We start from the raw sequence: 15,479 nt of genomic DNA, 5'->3' as shown, positions 1-15,479 counted from the left end.
AGAATTGCTAAGGGCCAGAGTTGCTGAGAGAGAGAGAACTGCCAGCTGAAGCTTCTTGGACTGCTGAGGGCCTGTTGGAGTTGCCCAGGCCTTTTGAGAACTGCTACTCAGAGCTGCTGAGAACTGAGGAGGCATGACTGTGGTGCTGGTATTTTGCCTGTCTGTTTTGACGTTACTTTGTCAGAGTTGTTTGCTGATAGAGGCCTCAGACCTCGTTGGGCCTAGGTTGATTTCACAGACAGAAGGTGAATTGAGGAGGATACCAGCAATGTACATAAATGCTGTGATGTCTTTGTTAAGCTTTGTCTTCCCAGGAACAGAAACTGCTCAGAACTTGCCTCTTGGGTCAAGATGAAGAAAAGACCTCTCCTTGGGTATTGAATGCTGTGATGATATTGTAACCTAGTTGTGACCTAGGGGTGGATGGCCTTCCATTGCCTCTTGAGAGGGTGCTTGGTGGGGATGGATGGTATTGTAATTCAGTTGTGATCCAGGGGTGGAAAACTTTTGGCCTTTGTGCTTTGTGACTGACCAAATGAATGTATTTTGTTTATGATTGGAAACTAATCTCCACTTGAGAAGAGAGACTTTGTGATTGGCTAAATGAATGTACTATCCAGGGCTGGAGTACTTTGACTTTATCCTTTGCGATTGAATTGAGAACTCACTAAATGATTGAGTTATCTTGTATTTTGATTTTCTCTTTTCTGTGAATGTTTTGTCTTAATCTGTTACTGAATAAATGGAGAGTTTGCTATGTTCATAATCCTAAACTGGAAGTTGCTTGTGCTTGGAGGTCCAGTAGCTTGGTGAGAACTCTGAAGATTGAATATAATAAAAGGAAGTCCATAAGGTTATTGGATAATAGCTTCAGAGGTCATCTAGTCTAACACCTTAATTTATGCATGAGGAAATTAAAGTCCATAGAGAGGTTCAGAGATTGGACCAAGGTCAGAGTGTAGCCAGGCTAGTGGGGGAACTAAGCTTTACTGCTGATTTGTTTCATTCCTCCAATGTCATGCCAGTTCTCTGGCAACAACTGTTTCAGTTAAAGGAGAGGACCTGTGATGAAGTTCTCAGGTGTGGATTTTGAGAAATACACTAGGGAAGCAGAGACATGGGTCCAAGGTGACCCTGAAACTTGCAGCCCAAACTTAATAGAAATTATAGAATGGTAATGGACATTTAAAGGCTGATTTCTTCATTTTATAGATGAGAAAACTGAGACCAGAAAAAGAAAGTAATTTATTGGAAATTACCTATGGATTGATAACAATAGGAAATTGAGTTTTATGCTTTAAGGTTTGTAAAGCACTTCTGTCACAACAATTCTGTTTCCTAGATTAGGCAAGTATGTTTAATCTCATTTTATAGATTAGGAACCTGAGGCTCAGAGAGGGTAAGTGACTTGCCCAAGATCTCACAGCTAATAAGTAGCAAGCCTGAACCTGGTCCCCTGAAACCTAGGGTGATCCTTGTATCCTATATGTTGGATGACTTCTGCCCATGATACATAGAAAGGAACAAGTTAGGAACTTTATCTAGGAAAGGATCAGAGCAGCTTCAGAGACTGGTATCTAGAGATTATGAATTTAGGTTACATGACAGGGAAGTGGGGTGAAGAGGGCAAAAGGAAGAGGGACTGCATATAGGGAAAAAATACTTCTGCTAGCATTACATTTGCTCCTGCCCAAATGCATTGTCTGGATCTATATTACTTTTTTCTAAAATCTTGATCTTTAATGAGTGTAAGGGAATTTACTTAGGGGATGAGAGAGGGGCAAACTAGAGAGTAGTAATTTTGGACAGTGGGCACTTTGGAAGGAACATAGGCCTAAACTAAATACTATAGTGGGGGGTTTGGGGCAACCAGTGAGAAAACAGTAGGAACCTAAAAGTAAGGAGATGGGTAAAGAGTAAGTAAAGAAATGAACATAAAACTGGTCTTGAGTCCATCCCTCCCTTCAGAAACAAGGTAAGAAGCCATGCCTTCACTTCGGATAACAGGACCTATGAGTGGAGGAGGCCCATATTCTTTTGACCTCCCCTTCCTAGGATCAAGAGGGTAGTAGTGTGGGGCATATGACAAGGCAAATAGCAGCTTTTCTCGCTCTAGACCACTAGTATCTTAGCAAGTCTCCTGTCTCTTTGGGATTGAATTGAGTTATGCTGTTTCTCTTTCTCTTCTGTCATCTGCTAAACTCACTCTTGAGAGAAACAAAGAAGATTCTTGCTCATCTTCAAAGGGTTAGGCTGAGAGTAACTGGGAAAAAAAAATCAAACAGTGTTCTGGAAGGTGTTTTTAGTTTAAATATATCAAGAAGCATTGGTTGTAAGTTAGATTTTATAGGGTCATATAAACTCTTCAGTCCTCCCTTGCCCTTCCAGTAACATCAGTTGGCATAATTTGGGGGTGTCAGATTTATGAACAATATAACTAATGGAAATACGTGAATATGTTCACCCCTTCAAAACTGCTTAAATTCATCCCCTTTCACAATGGAACAGAGTTATGAGTCTTCCACACAGAAGGAATGTTAAGATAGGAAAGAAGGAATCATTTGTAAATAAATGACATTCCTTCAGAACTTGTTGAGCAAGATTCTCTGGAGGGACTAAGTTACTTGTAGGCATAGCATGGCCACTTTTGAAATCCACATTAACTCTTTCAGTTCATTAAGAGATCATTAAGTGAACTGTTCAATGTATTCAAGGCTGATTTTACTCTCCAGGAAGGGTGCTGGAAGAAATTCATTTATTTTAAAACTATTATACTCAACTAGCTTAATAATAAAATAGCTTGGGCAGCTAGGTGTCACAGTGGATAGAGTGCTAAGTCTGAAGTCAGGAAAGTTCATCTCCTTGAGTTCAAATCTGGCCTCAGATACCAGCTATGTGACTCTGGGCAAGTCACTTAACCCTCTTTGCTTCAGTTACCTCATTTGTAAGAGAAGCTGGAGAAGGAAACAGCAAACCATTCCAGTATCTTTGCCAAGAAAACCCCAAATGAGGTCACAAAGAGTCAGACACTACTAAACCAACTGAACAATGACAGCCTAATAAAGATGGCAACTTTAGAAAGAGTACTAGATTTTTTTGTCAAAAGACCAGGGTTCAAATGCCACTTTTGCTATTTCCTTACTATGTGACTTTGGACAAGTCACTTCTCCTTTCTGGACTTGTTTTCTCATCTGTGAAGCGAGATTGGGTTACATGACGTCTTAGTCCTATGCTCTTAAATTATTTCTTTAAGCTGTACCTAGTTTTTTATTGACTGCATGACCCTCAAAAAGTAATTGGGCCTCTTAGTGCTATAGGTAACACTCTAAGACTTTAAACTTCCAAGAAGATACTGACCTGCATGGGTAAAGAAAATTTTCTTACCTGGTTCTCTATACCAAAGAAATCACAGATCTACTCTCTCCAATTTCAATTAAAAGATAACCTTAGAATTTCAAGCATAAATGAATTTGGAAACCTGAATTGTAGTACTGACTATAAACTCTTCATTTATTAGTAGGGATTTACTTACCAATGCTTAGAAAATATTCAATTAACATTCCAAGATTAGATATTCACTGTAGGTGGCAGAATAAAAACTTCACAGACAAGGAATTCATCTGATCTAAAGTATATATTATTTATACACTGTTATGAATGCCACATTATGCTTTTTGATGTAAAAAGCCAGATGTTGCCCTTATGGAGTTATTGAAAATCATTTAAATATGCGAATAGCTCATTTTCATCAAATAAATAGGGCTTTTGATTAAAAGAAAGAGTTGATATATTTGAATCGAGATATGCTAAAAGGGTAAGTCATGAAGTTAAAATAGCTTTTTAAAAACTCCATGAATTTCAAATTGTTTCAAATTTCCAAACGTGCTTGAAATCCTTTATGAATTCCAAAAGAAATGACAGCAGATTTGGAAACTATACATCGTCAGTCTTGTGCCACTACTGGACCAGAGGTCGATTTTTTAGTCCAGCTAGACTGACTGCCAGAAGGAATAACTCTTTAACCATTGAGAGAAAATGATGCCAAATTAGCAATTATGATTACACTTAATGTCTTTTTATGCATATAAAATTTATATAATTTTAAAGTTCCTACTTTGGGGGGAAAAAGCCTTTATAAATGCACATTTGGGGTTGTATTCTTGTGTTAATGGGTTCACCAAACTGCCATTAACCTTAAATGTAGTGCAGCAAAGACACTAAGGAAAATCACATATCTCAAGGGACTAATTCTGATTCTGGATCTATTGGGCATGGCCATAAGCATCACTAAGTATGCTGAGGTGCTTAAATATTCCGGGAATAGTGTTGACCTTAGGGAAATACCATGTATGGTGCTTCTGTCTGTTGTGATTAGAATTTATTCCTTGGGGTCCTGACCAAAACAAACAAACCAACAAAAAGCTTACAGCTCTGCTAGTGAATTGCACCCTGGGGGCTCTACTCCAATTTCAGATACTTGGCCTCACATCACAGTTTACCCCCAAAAATGAGTATGGATATAGGGAGGTAATTTTATATTCTTCCCAATTCCCCACACAACAAAACCTACATATTTTCTCTGATAGCAGCATGAATGTCAAATATTATTCATCACCATCTCCTTTTCCCTGCCAACATGAAACCTGAAATTCCATGACAAGTAGCAGACAATTCAATAGATGAGAAGCACTCACTTTCAGAGTTGGAAGAGTCATCTTGTCTAAGATATATGTGAGTAAGGATCTCCTCTAATACACTCAACAAGTGGTCACGTGGCCTGTGCTTGAAGGCCTCCAATGAGGAGAAAATGTCATCACCTCCTTGAGGTTCCCTATTTCTTTCATGGCTTGCTCTGATTGTTCATGGAAAATGCTGATGTGCCCAAGCCAACCAGCGAATGGTAGTGAGTCTGCAGGTAAGGAGCATAGAGGACAAGGTGGCTATATAGGCCAGACACTTCCTATGTGAATGTAAGTGTCATTCAGACATGACAATTTCAGTCAGTAAAGAAAGATTTTTAATAATTACCCTAAAGGATGTTGCTGAAGTGTATCCCTCTTGACCATCAGTAAGTCACATATATTATCATTTTAGCACATACAACCCCCCACATTTGTATATATGCATATAAACATATTCACGCATACACACATGCATTTACACACACATGTACATACACATACATGCACACATGTACACACACAGAATGCACACACAGACACACTCTAACAGGCTGGAGCTTCTCTGAGCATTCCTTTACCTACCCTTAGCACGTATCTATACATCACCATAGCTCACCTCCATCCTTCCAATTCTTCTTTAACCACTTATGGTATATTTATAAAACCAACCCACTCCGCTGATAACTAACATAGAACGGAGTTTGTAATTTTTTTTTTTTTTTTTGGTATAACCACTATAAGCTCTTTGAACTGAGGGCTTCAGGTCATGGAGAGGTGATCAAGCTCTCCTGTTCTTTCCCTTCAGCATTTAATAGTGACTACTTTCTAAATAAATACCTTTGTGGTAAATAAATGACACACAAGAAAATGCTCAAAACTTGAGAATCGGAAGCTAAATTTATTGAATAATATTTTGGTGGGGCAGTCAGCTCCTCCTGGGTTTCAAGTGGGTGGGAACATGGTTGCTAAAATGGATCCCAAATAGCTTCCAGGTGGTGATAGGGGTGAACCAGGGAGCAACGTGGGTATAGTTGGAGTGGGAGGGGAGAGAGGCATGGTGCTTTTGTTGCTCTACAAAAACAAACCACACAAACAAGCCCCCAAACAAAATATCACCCCTTATCTGAAAGTAAAATGACCTAAATATATATGAAATATATGTAGAAACATTATTTAATTTTAAAAGTTAGGGTAATGTGAGCCTACCTTTAAAAAAATGAACAAATAAGTTTGGTTAAGCTCTTACTGGGAATAATAATTTCAGAAATAAAAGCTAATTCCCACTTAGTGATTGTAGAAAGGTGGAAAGGAAATTGATAACTATGTCCTCAGCAGATTGTCTTGGAAAGTGTTAAGTTCAAACATTTTCTTAAGGTGATTGTTTTCAACAACTGACATCTACTTCTTGTCTCCATGTTTATTTTTATTTTTAAAATTAATTTTCAAAATCAATGTATATCTATTTTTTCTCCCTCCAATTCCATCCCACCAATAAAACAAAATCCTTGTAACAAATATACACAGTGAAGAAAACATATTCCTTCATTGACTGTGTCCAAATAACTTTATCTATATCTAACTCTGAACCATTAGTCTATTACTTCTTTTTTTTCAGGAGATAGACAGCAGTCTTCTGTGATCATGATTTGTCACTGCATTGATCAGAGTTTTACAGTTTTCAAAATTATATAATCTTTCAAAATAATCTTGATATTATAGTATAAACTACTTTTCTAGTTCATTCATTTCAGTGTGCTTCAGTAAAAGTTTTCCATGTTTCTCTGACATAATCTTTTCGCACATTTCTCACAACAAAAATCCACCTTTTTCTATTCCTCTCCCCCCCATAATGATAGGCAAATAAGCAAAACCCTGATCCAAACATGTATATAGTAAAATAAAATGTATTCCCACAAAGGCTATGTCTGAAAAAAAATTCAGTCTCCACTCTGGGTCCATCACCTCCCTCTCTGGAGGTGGGTAGTATGTATTATCATAATTCCTTTCTTCTTTTTAAGCACCTCTTTGAGATATACCCTCCACACTTAGAGTTTTCTATCTTTCCCTTCTTCCCTTTCTCTTCCATTTATGTTAAGCAAAATATTTCTGTACCTGACTGTGTTTTTATGTGCATTCTTTCTTCCTTTGACCACTTTAGATGAGAATGAATTTCAAGTGCTGCATACTGACCCCACCCCTTCATCATGGTTTGCCTAGATTTGCATATTAGGCATATTAGGACAAAACAAAATGGTAAATTTATTTTTAGTATCACTTCCCTTAATAAAATTATATCAATTTCATAGTACCATTGATTCTGGTGATGAAAATTTTCTCTTTTGGGGTCTTCAGTAGTTATGGATGCTGAGAAAGTAGGCACTATACCTACCACCTACAATTACCAGTTGCCTAAAAGTAGCAGTGGATTAGTAGTCAACATTGGCTGTGCTAAGGATGGTGGGCCCCTTCTCCCTAGGTATTTCTTCCCTGGGTGCTGGCTTGAGTATGGGGTTTGGGATTTGAGGTGGGTAAGGTGATCTGTGGGTAAAGTTTGGTATGGTCATTGTAGTTCCTGTGTCCCTTGGGCTTACCTGGCCACCAGTAGAAATTGGTGGGCAGTTGGTTTTGGTGGTGATTATTCTTTTCTTTTAAATCTAGATAGCATAAACTTCTCTGATGTAGATTGTAACCTTTCTACATAAGCCTTAATACAACTATAGTTTTTGTGACCAAAAAAAAAAATTCTTCCTTGATTTTTATGAGTCTTTCCAAACATAACTAAGCTGATCCTTAGATGACAGATATATGATCCATTTTAGACTTGTGCTTGAAATCTTTTCAGGTTGATGGGATCCAAATTCAGCACTCACACACACTTTGAGGTGTGATATGGTACAGTGAAAGGACTCTGGTTCAGGAGTCAAAGGATTTGGGTTCAGATCCAAGCACTAATGATTTCTATGTGACTTTGGGTAAGTCACAAGTTCCCTGGGCCTCAAGTTCACCTATCAAAAGAGGAAGTTCAATTAGATGACCTCTGTGATTCCTTTTAGATCTATGGTCATGAACTGTGAGTCATTTTTGCCATAAGTTGTCAAAGTATATGCTTCTTGAGAACAATAATTGTTCACTTTTTCATCCTTTTATCTTCAACTATTTGATAAATACTTGCTAATTATTGATTTCAGCAATGGAATCCTGAGTGTCTTAATTAATTCTTAAGTCCACTTCTTGGCCTGCTATTTGCAGAAAAGTTGGTTATACATAACTGAGATTTAATTTGAAGTCTTCGTGCCATGAACCTCATGAAGGCAAAATCCCTACGGAATGTAACTCCTCATCTATCCTGAATAAGGAATCTGAATTCATACTAAAATTGGTACCTCTAGGAACACTGCCAAGCATTTGGTTTGGTGGTCTCCCTCTACATCATGAGATATGAATTTAAAATGTAAATTTTTAGTCTAAACTGAATACATCTATTATATCTGGGCTAAAGCAAAAAGTATGCTTGAACAATTTGATACAATTGGGCATGAAAATTATGGTTAATTTAAAAAATAAATCAAGCTAAGTTTCTTTAAAATAATTTATTTTCTTCTCATTTGTCAGAGGTCTAATGTTTGGTGGCTATTAATTCTTTTTGCAAGAGATGGAAAAAAACAACAACAGTCCAATGAATATAGACAGTATTTATAAGACCTTGACTGAGAAACCTTTATGAAAGGATGATCATTTTAGTGCTATAGTAACCAAAAACAAACAGCACAGTGCTAGCCTTGTTCTCCAACTGGCTGTCTTCATCAATCGACAGTCAATGCAAAAGAAAGCACAGGCCATCAACTTTCATTTAAGCACTATTTACTTTTCTTATGTTTTTAATTTGGGCTAATTGTGTTTCCTTCTAATTAACAATTTTCTGACAAGTCTTCCTTGCTATTTTGGCTGTAAACACGATCAGATGGATACTACTTTGTGTGACTATCCCAATGGCAGGCAGTGTGTGGATGCTTACTGGGAAATCGCCATTCTAAACCTAATCCTCTAGTCCTAGAGGAAAAGAAGAATCTTACCCTTGCATATAAAATTATGAAGCTCTAATCACTGCCTCCACTACATAAATAAATGGACAGATACCAGCCAGGTGCTTCATCTTCACGGAAGCAATCTATGTTATATGCTATTTATTCTGCAATGCTTCAAAAAGGGATCAAAATAAAAAAAATGCATAAAAAATACTGACCTTCAAATATGAAGAACAATTAGGCAGGAAATGATGTGAGACTGATCTCAGACCTATTTTTCCACCATGGCCACAAGGGGCTTTAGGGAGATATAGGGAAAATCGGGATTTATGGAAATATTTTTTTTTTAACCCTGCATAGTCATAGGTAAGGGCTGCATTTTGCTGTGTACATATAGCCCCAATTGCATCTTTGTGTTAGAATACAGAACTTCTTATACAGTAAGCTATATTTCAGTTACCTGCTGTATGAAGGTATCTATCACTTCTCCTTTATCATCTTTCCTTCATTAAATAACTAGTAGAAGTTTTAGTCTTCAGGGAAGGGGATGTTACCAATCTGGTAAATCCTTGATTCATGTGATGAGCTCATTGATTAATCTGATGAGTTAATAGATGCGACTCTTTCTCTGAAGACATCTGATGGAGTCTCCCCTGTGGAGGAATACATTGTACCATATATAATTCCTGTTCATTTTTTTTAAGTGACTAGGGTTGTTTCCAAGATGGGAGGAGGCATCCATTGCCATGGTCTATAAAATCAAGTTTACATATCAACTTTGTGCTTTTTTACCTTTTTTTTTTCTCCTGTCCAAAAGTCAAACCAATGTGTAATAAAATGGGTCAAGTGTTAGGGGTTGGAAATGGGGAGGAAAATGTCTGTGTCTATTCCCTAGGAGTCAGTAATGGCAGCTTTAGGACAACAGCACATGAATGAACCCACACATAGTTTTTTAGCATAAATCAGATTATTGTTCCTGAGAATGCACTTTACTAACCCCAAAGATGACAGAAATTGACAAAGTTTCTGAAGAAGTAGAGAGGTGCTTGATTGTGTAATCAAAGATGGTAGTTTCGGAAGAGTAAGCCTCAACCTCCTATGTAAATAAAAAGAGATTTTGAATTCCCAAGAGGCACGTTCTTGAAGTAAACTCTCCTAATAAGAGAAGGGAGATTTTTGAAGGAAGCTTCAGTAATTGCCTTATAGGTGACCCAAAGTTGGAAAAAAGTCAAAAGATCAAGAAGACAGAACTGTGGTCTTCTAGAGAGAGATTTCCTTAACAACAATTTTCTTGGGAAAGAGAATTGCTCGCATAGATCCTAGGCAGCATTGTTAGAGACCAAACCATTACATGATGGACAAATGATCTGGAAAATGCCACTCCTTCCCCTCCCCCCAACTATTGTGGTGAGTTATTCAAACAGTTCAAGGCTGATGGAAAGGGGACTATTTGTTCGGTAGTCCCCAAAGTATGTTTACTTTCTGGGGGAAAGCCAAACCACAGAGTGGTTCTATGAGTCTTGGGGAGACTGTGTGGTGAAGAGAATATCACTAGAATGTAAAAGGGTGGCCCCAATGGCAGCCTCGAGTTTGACTCTCTTCCAAGGGAACATATAGACTCTTTAAGTGCTTTATATGTTTCTATATCTATTTTTGAGCTACCATGAGACCTTTGTATCTTCTGCATTTTCCATTGAAATACAGATTATCCTACCTATATGCATAGCTACAGTAAGTGTTTGCATGAAGCTTATGAAGCCTATCACCAAGGAGGAGCTTGAACTAGTTCACAAGAGTTGATCGTTAAATTTTCAGTGTGAGAATTTATACCTCAGAAGTCTGCAAATCAGTGCTTGATTTATTGTTTTGCTGAATGTCAAGACTTAAGAAAATAGTGAAGAAAGTGTTAATGCAGACTAAACTTAGAAGTGTTTTCAGAGAGCTAGTTGTTAAATATTTACCAGCATATTCCTGTCTATACTCACAATTAAGGAAACCTACACATAAGGTAAAATTTTTTTTCTTCTTCATTTGTATCTGACTCTTTGCAATCCCATTTTGGGTTTTCTTGGCAAATATATTGGAGTGGTTTGCCATTTCTTTCTCCAGCTTATTTTAGAGATGAGGTAAATAGTGTTAAGTGACTTACCCAAGGTCACACAGCTAGTAAGTGTCTGAGGCCAAAAGTGAACTCACGAAGATGAGTCTTACTGACTCCAAGCTCAGTGCTCTATTTGCTGCATCACTTAGCTGTCCATATTAACATCATATTCCTGCCTATTACTTACATTTAAGGAAACCTAAAGATGAAGCATAATAGCTAAGATTTCTATTAGAAATTTCCCCACATTAAACACCAGGATGTTACATAACAGGCCTTACACTCAGCTCCCAGGATCAGATTGAGATCCATTTGAATCCAAAGTATGGAAGTTATGTGGTGAGACAGAACTTGGCCATGTGTTACAATACTTTTATTTATTTATTAATTTATTTGTTTACTTTTAATTTACAAGATTCAGTTCCACAATCCCTTGAGTTTCAAATTTTCTCCCCCTCTCCTGGCAGCATGCAATCGAGTATAGGATCTGTAAATACTTTCACATTAGACATTAGTCGAGTTGTAAAGAAGGATTGTAACTGATAGAATGAACAATGGGAAAGAGAAAACAAAGCCAAACAAGAAAAAGAAAGAGAGCAGGTAGTTTGCTTCAGTTTGCATTCAAACTCTGTTCTATCTAGTTCTTTCTCTGAATGTAGAAATCTCCTTTCATCTTGAGTCTTTTGGAGCTGCCTTATAACCTTGCATTGCTGAGAAGAGTACAGTCTATCAAAGTTGTTCATCACATATACGTTGTGCCTGTAATTGTGTACAAATTTGTCCTGGTTCTGCTCTTCTCACTCAGCATCAGTTTGTATAAAACTGTATAAAACTCCAGGTAAATATGAAGTCCATCTGCTCCTCATTTCTTATAGCACAATAGTATTCCATTACATGCATATACCACAACTTGTTTAGCCATTCCCCAATTGATGGGCACCCCCTTAACTTCCGATTCTTTGCCACCACAAAAAAAGCTGCAATAGATATTTTTGTAAATATGGGTCTTCCTCCCACTTCTATGATCTCTTTGGGATACAACCCTAGAAATGGTATTACTGGGTCAAAAGGTATGCAATTATTTATAGCCCTTTGGGCATAGTTCCAAATTGCTCTCCAGAATGTTTGAATCAGTTCACAACTCCACCAACAATGCATTAGTGTTCCAATTTTTCCACATCCTCTCCAGCATTTGTTATTTTCCTGTTTTGTCATCTTAGACAATCTGACCAGTGAGATGTAATACCTCAGTAATATTTTGATTTGCATTTCTCTAATCAGTAGTGATTTGGAGCATTTTTTCATATGCTTATAGATATTTTTAATTTCTACCTCTAAAAATTGCCTGTTCATATACTTTTACCATTTATTAATTGGGGAATGACTTGTATTCTTATAGATTTGACTCCATTCTCGGTTTAGAAATGAGGACTTTATCAGAAACACTGGTTGTAAAAATTCTTTCCTAATTTCCCACTTCCTTCTTAATCTTAGTTATATTGGCTTTGTTTATGCAGAAACTTTTCAATTTAATGTAATCAAGATTATCTATTTTTCATTTTATAATTCTCTCTAACTCTTGTATGGTCATAAAGTCTTCCCCTCTCCACAAATCTAACAGGTAAACTATTCCTTGCTTTCCCAGATTGCTTACAGTATCATCCTTTATACCTAGATCATGCACCCATTTAGACTTGATTTTGGTATACGGTGTTAGATAATGGTCTATGCCCTGATTCTGCCATACTATATTCTAGTTTTCCCAGCAGTTTTTGTTGAAGTTACAATTCTTTTAAAATAATTTGATAAAACTTTTACTAGCTTGGCAAAATATACAAATATTGTACCAAACTAGTAGCATCAGGTTCCTTGGTCTGACATCCATAGTGCTCAAGGGCAGTGCATATGCTTTTAATTTCTGTGATTGCCCCCCTGCCACCTTTTCTGATGAGATTAGAGACTATCAGACACAGAATACAACTGTTTATACCACATTTCCATATTTTTGTAATTGTAAAAAAAAACTTTATTCTCTAGTGGAAAATCTGAAGTGGAAAGTTGCCATTAATCGGGTTGAAAGAATAAGTAACTGCACAAATGGAAAGATATTCTAGCCTCAGAAAGATAACCATATCTATCTATAACTATTTATAATTATATCTATATCTGTATCTATCTATATCCATATATATCTATTCATATCTTCTATATTTATATCAATCTATACCTATGGTTATATACACATTCACACATATATTAATACACACAGATCTATACATAAGACATATATATGCATACACAAATATATGCATATTTACATATACATGTATATTTATACCCCTATATACGTAATTACATGTACATATGTGTGTATTATGTATATGTAACCCTGGGTTGTGGAGACCAAAGACCAGAGAGAAATTGGCAGAATTCTTTTTCTAGGATGATAGATTCCTTGATCTAGACTGTTCTCAGACATTGAGGAGTACTTTGTTTTGGTGTGCCTGTGACCTTAAGGAAAGGACTTCCAGCCAAGTTTTGGAGTGCCAGACAGGGGAGACAGAGAGGAATGACTGATATATGGAGAAGAGGAACTCAAAGACAAGAGCACAAGAAAAAAAAATATGGGTCCATGGTAGAAATGGGGTGGAGATGAGAGCAAACTTGCATTTACAGTAGCTGATGAGAGTGAAGTCTAGCAAAAAGCCTCTTTTTCCCCTTTGTTTTTCCTCTGTACAAGACTGAGCAAATTTCCACCAAGAGTTTAAATCTCAACCCCTTTCTTAAAAATAAATGCCCCTGGTGCAGCTAGGTGGTGCAGTGAGTAGAGCACTGGCCTGGAGTCAGGAGGACCTGAATTCAAATCCGGCCTCAGACACTTAACACAAAAACTAGCCATGTGACCTTGGGCAAGTTACTTAACCCCAACTGCCCTCCAAAAAGCAAAAAAAAAAAAAAAATTAAAATAAATGCCCTTCAGACCATGAATTGTGTCGTGGAGAGAAAGAAGTGCTATTGTCTGTAACATCATCTTGGCCTTCATTACCTTATTTGAATATCTATCCATATTTCTCTATTACTTGATATGATACTCTGAACACCTCATTTAGACATAAATGATAATTTTGTCTGATCCTATAAGCTCAAGATTGAGAAAGGAGAGACTATTTCTTAAGAAAAAGAATGCTCTATGAGGGCATCAAGTCAGTTAGAAATAGTTTTTGAAATTTGAGTAATTTCTGAGACTCTTCTAGGGCATATCCATTAGATTGCCTTTAAATCTGGAGAAAGAGGATAAATAGAGGTGAGTGGTTGTGAAAAAGGATGGGAATTCATATGGTTGTTCCTGAGTGCATCAAAAATAATAATGGCTACTATTTAAATAGCACCTTCAGATTGAAAAATGGTTTATAAATATTATCTCACTGTATTATGCCCACAAATCCTAGGAGTAAGGAGCTAGTTACTATCTGAGGCTGGATTTGAACTCATCTTCTTCTCTCCATTAACAAAGCTGCCTCACTGCTGTCTCAGACATATGTATATGAATGTATATGGTCCAATGGCCAGAGAACTAGTCACAGAACAAGGAAGACCTGAGTTCAAATTTATATATATATGTAGTGAAGTTAGCACTGTTAATTCTACTCATTTACAAGGCAGTGTGGTATAGTGGATAGAATGCTGGAAGAGACAGTGAGAGACATGGGTTCTAGTGGTCTAGTGGGCTCTGCCATTCACTGGTTATGTCTGAGTAAGTTACTTCAATTCTGTAAGTCTCAAATTGTCTCATTTGTATAATGAGGCTATTGACTCTGATGATCTTTAAGGATCCTTTCAACTCTAAAGTCATATGATTCAAACCTTGGGTCCTTTTAATAGTGGTGAGAACACATCCTGTCTTCATCAGTCCTATGTGTAAATCAAAGAGTCCATGAATAGTAGGGCATTTAATTTATTTCATCACTTTCCCCTTTGGACGATCAGATTTCCACATAAATTGGGTTGTCTGTATTCTGCTGGTTCTGGACAATTTACATTTTATTGAAACAAATCTTTCCAATCCAAGAGGAAAAATGAATCATTAAAATTTCGTAATTGCTGCAAAACAACTGTAGCTTTACATCCTCACAATAGGCACCAGGTTCCATGTACTATAAACAATCTCTGGTATGCTAAAAAAAATACATAAGGTACAAAAGAGAAGGCAGATATCCCATGACTTCACAGCATATTAGAAGGAAGTCACCTAATTAAGCCATAGTTCCAGTTCAAATTTACAAATTAGTTGAAAGTCACTTAATAGTTTGAATTGAACCCAGGAGAGAAGAAAACAAATTTATTTATTTTAGTGTTAGCTTGTCTCCTCTTGCCAACATTGTTTTCAAGGGGTTGGAAGGTCTCAGAAGTCAAGACACTTGAAGACGTAATTTAGGCTGTGAAATCTAATGTATTGAGACAGTCATTTTTTCCAAGTTTGTGTCAACCCTTTTATTATTCATGGTGCCCTTTGAAAATTCTCAGGATGTGCTTCTCACTACCAATAATTCTATGCATAATAGTAAAAAAAAATCTGGTATCTCAAGGGAAATCCAAGAAGGAATAGGAGGTCAATGAATGTCTCATACAGAAAACTTACTGGCTGTATCTTAAGGTATTCTTTAGAAAGAA

Source organism: Petaurus breviceps, unplaced genomic scaffold (assembly GCF_028583685.1).
Source record: "Petaurus breviceps papuanus isolate PSGF00001 unplaced genomic scaffold, PetGlider_PUasm1.0 38, whole genome shotgun sequence".
NCBI lineage: Eukaryota > Metazoa > Chordata > Mammalia > Diprotodontia > Petauridae > Petaurus > Petaurus breviceps.
Note: the sequence above shows the minus strand (reverse complement) of the source record.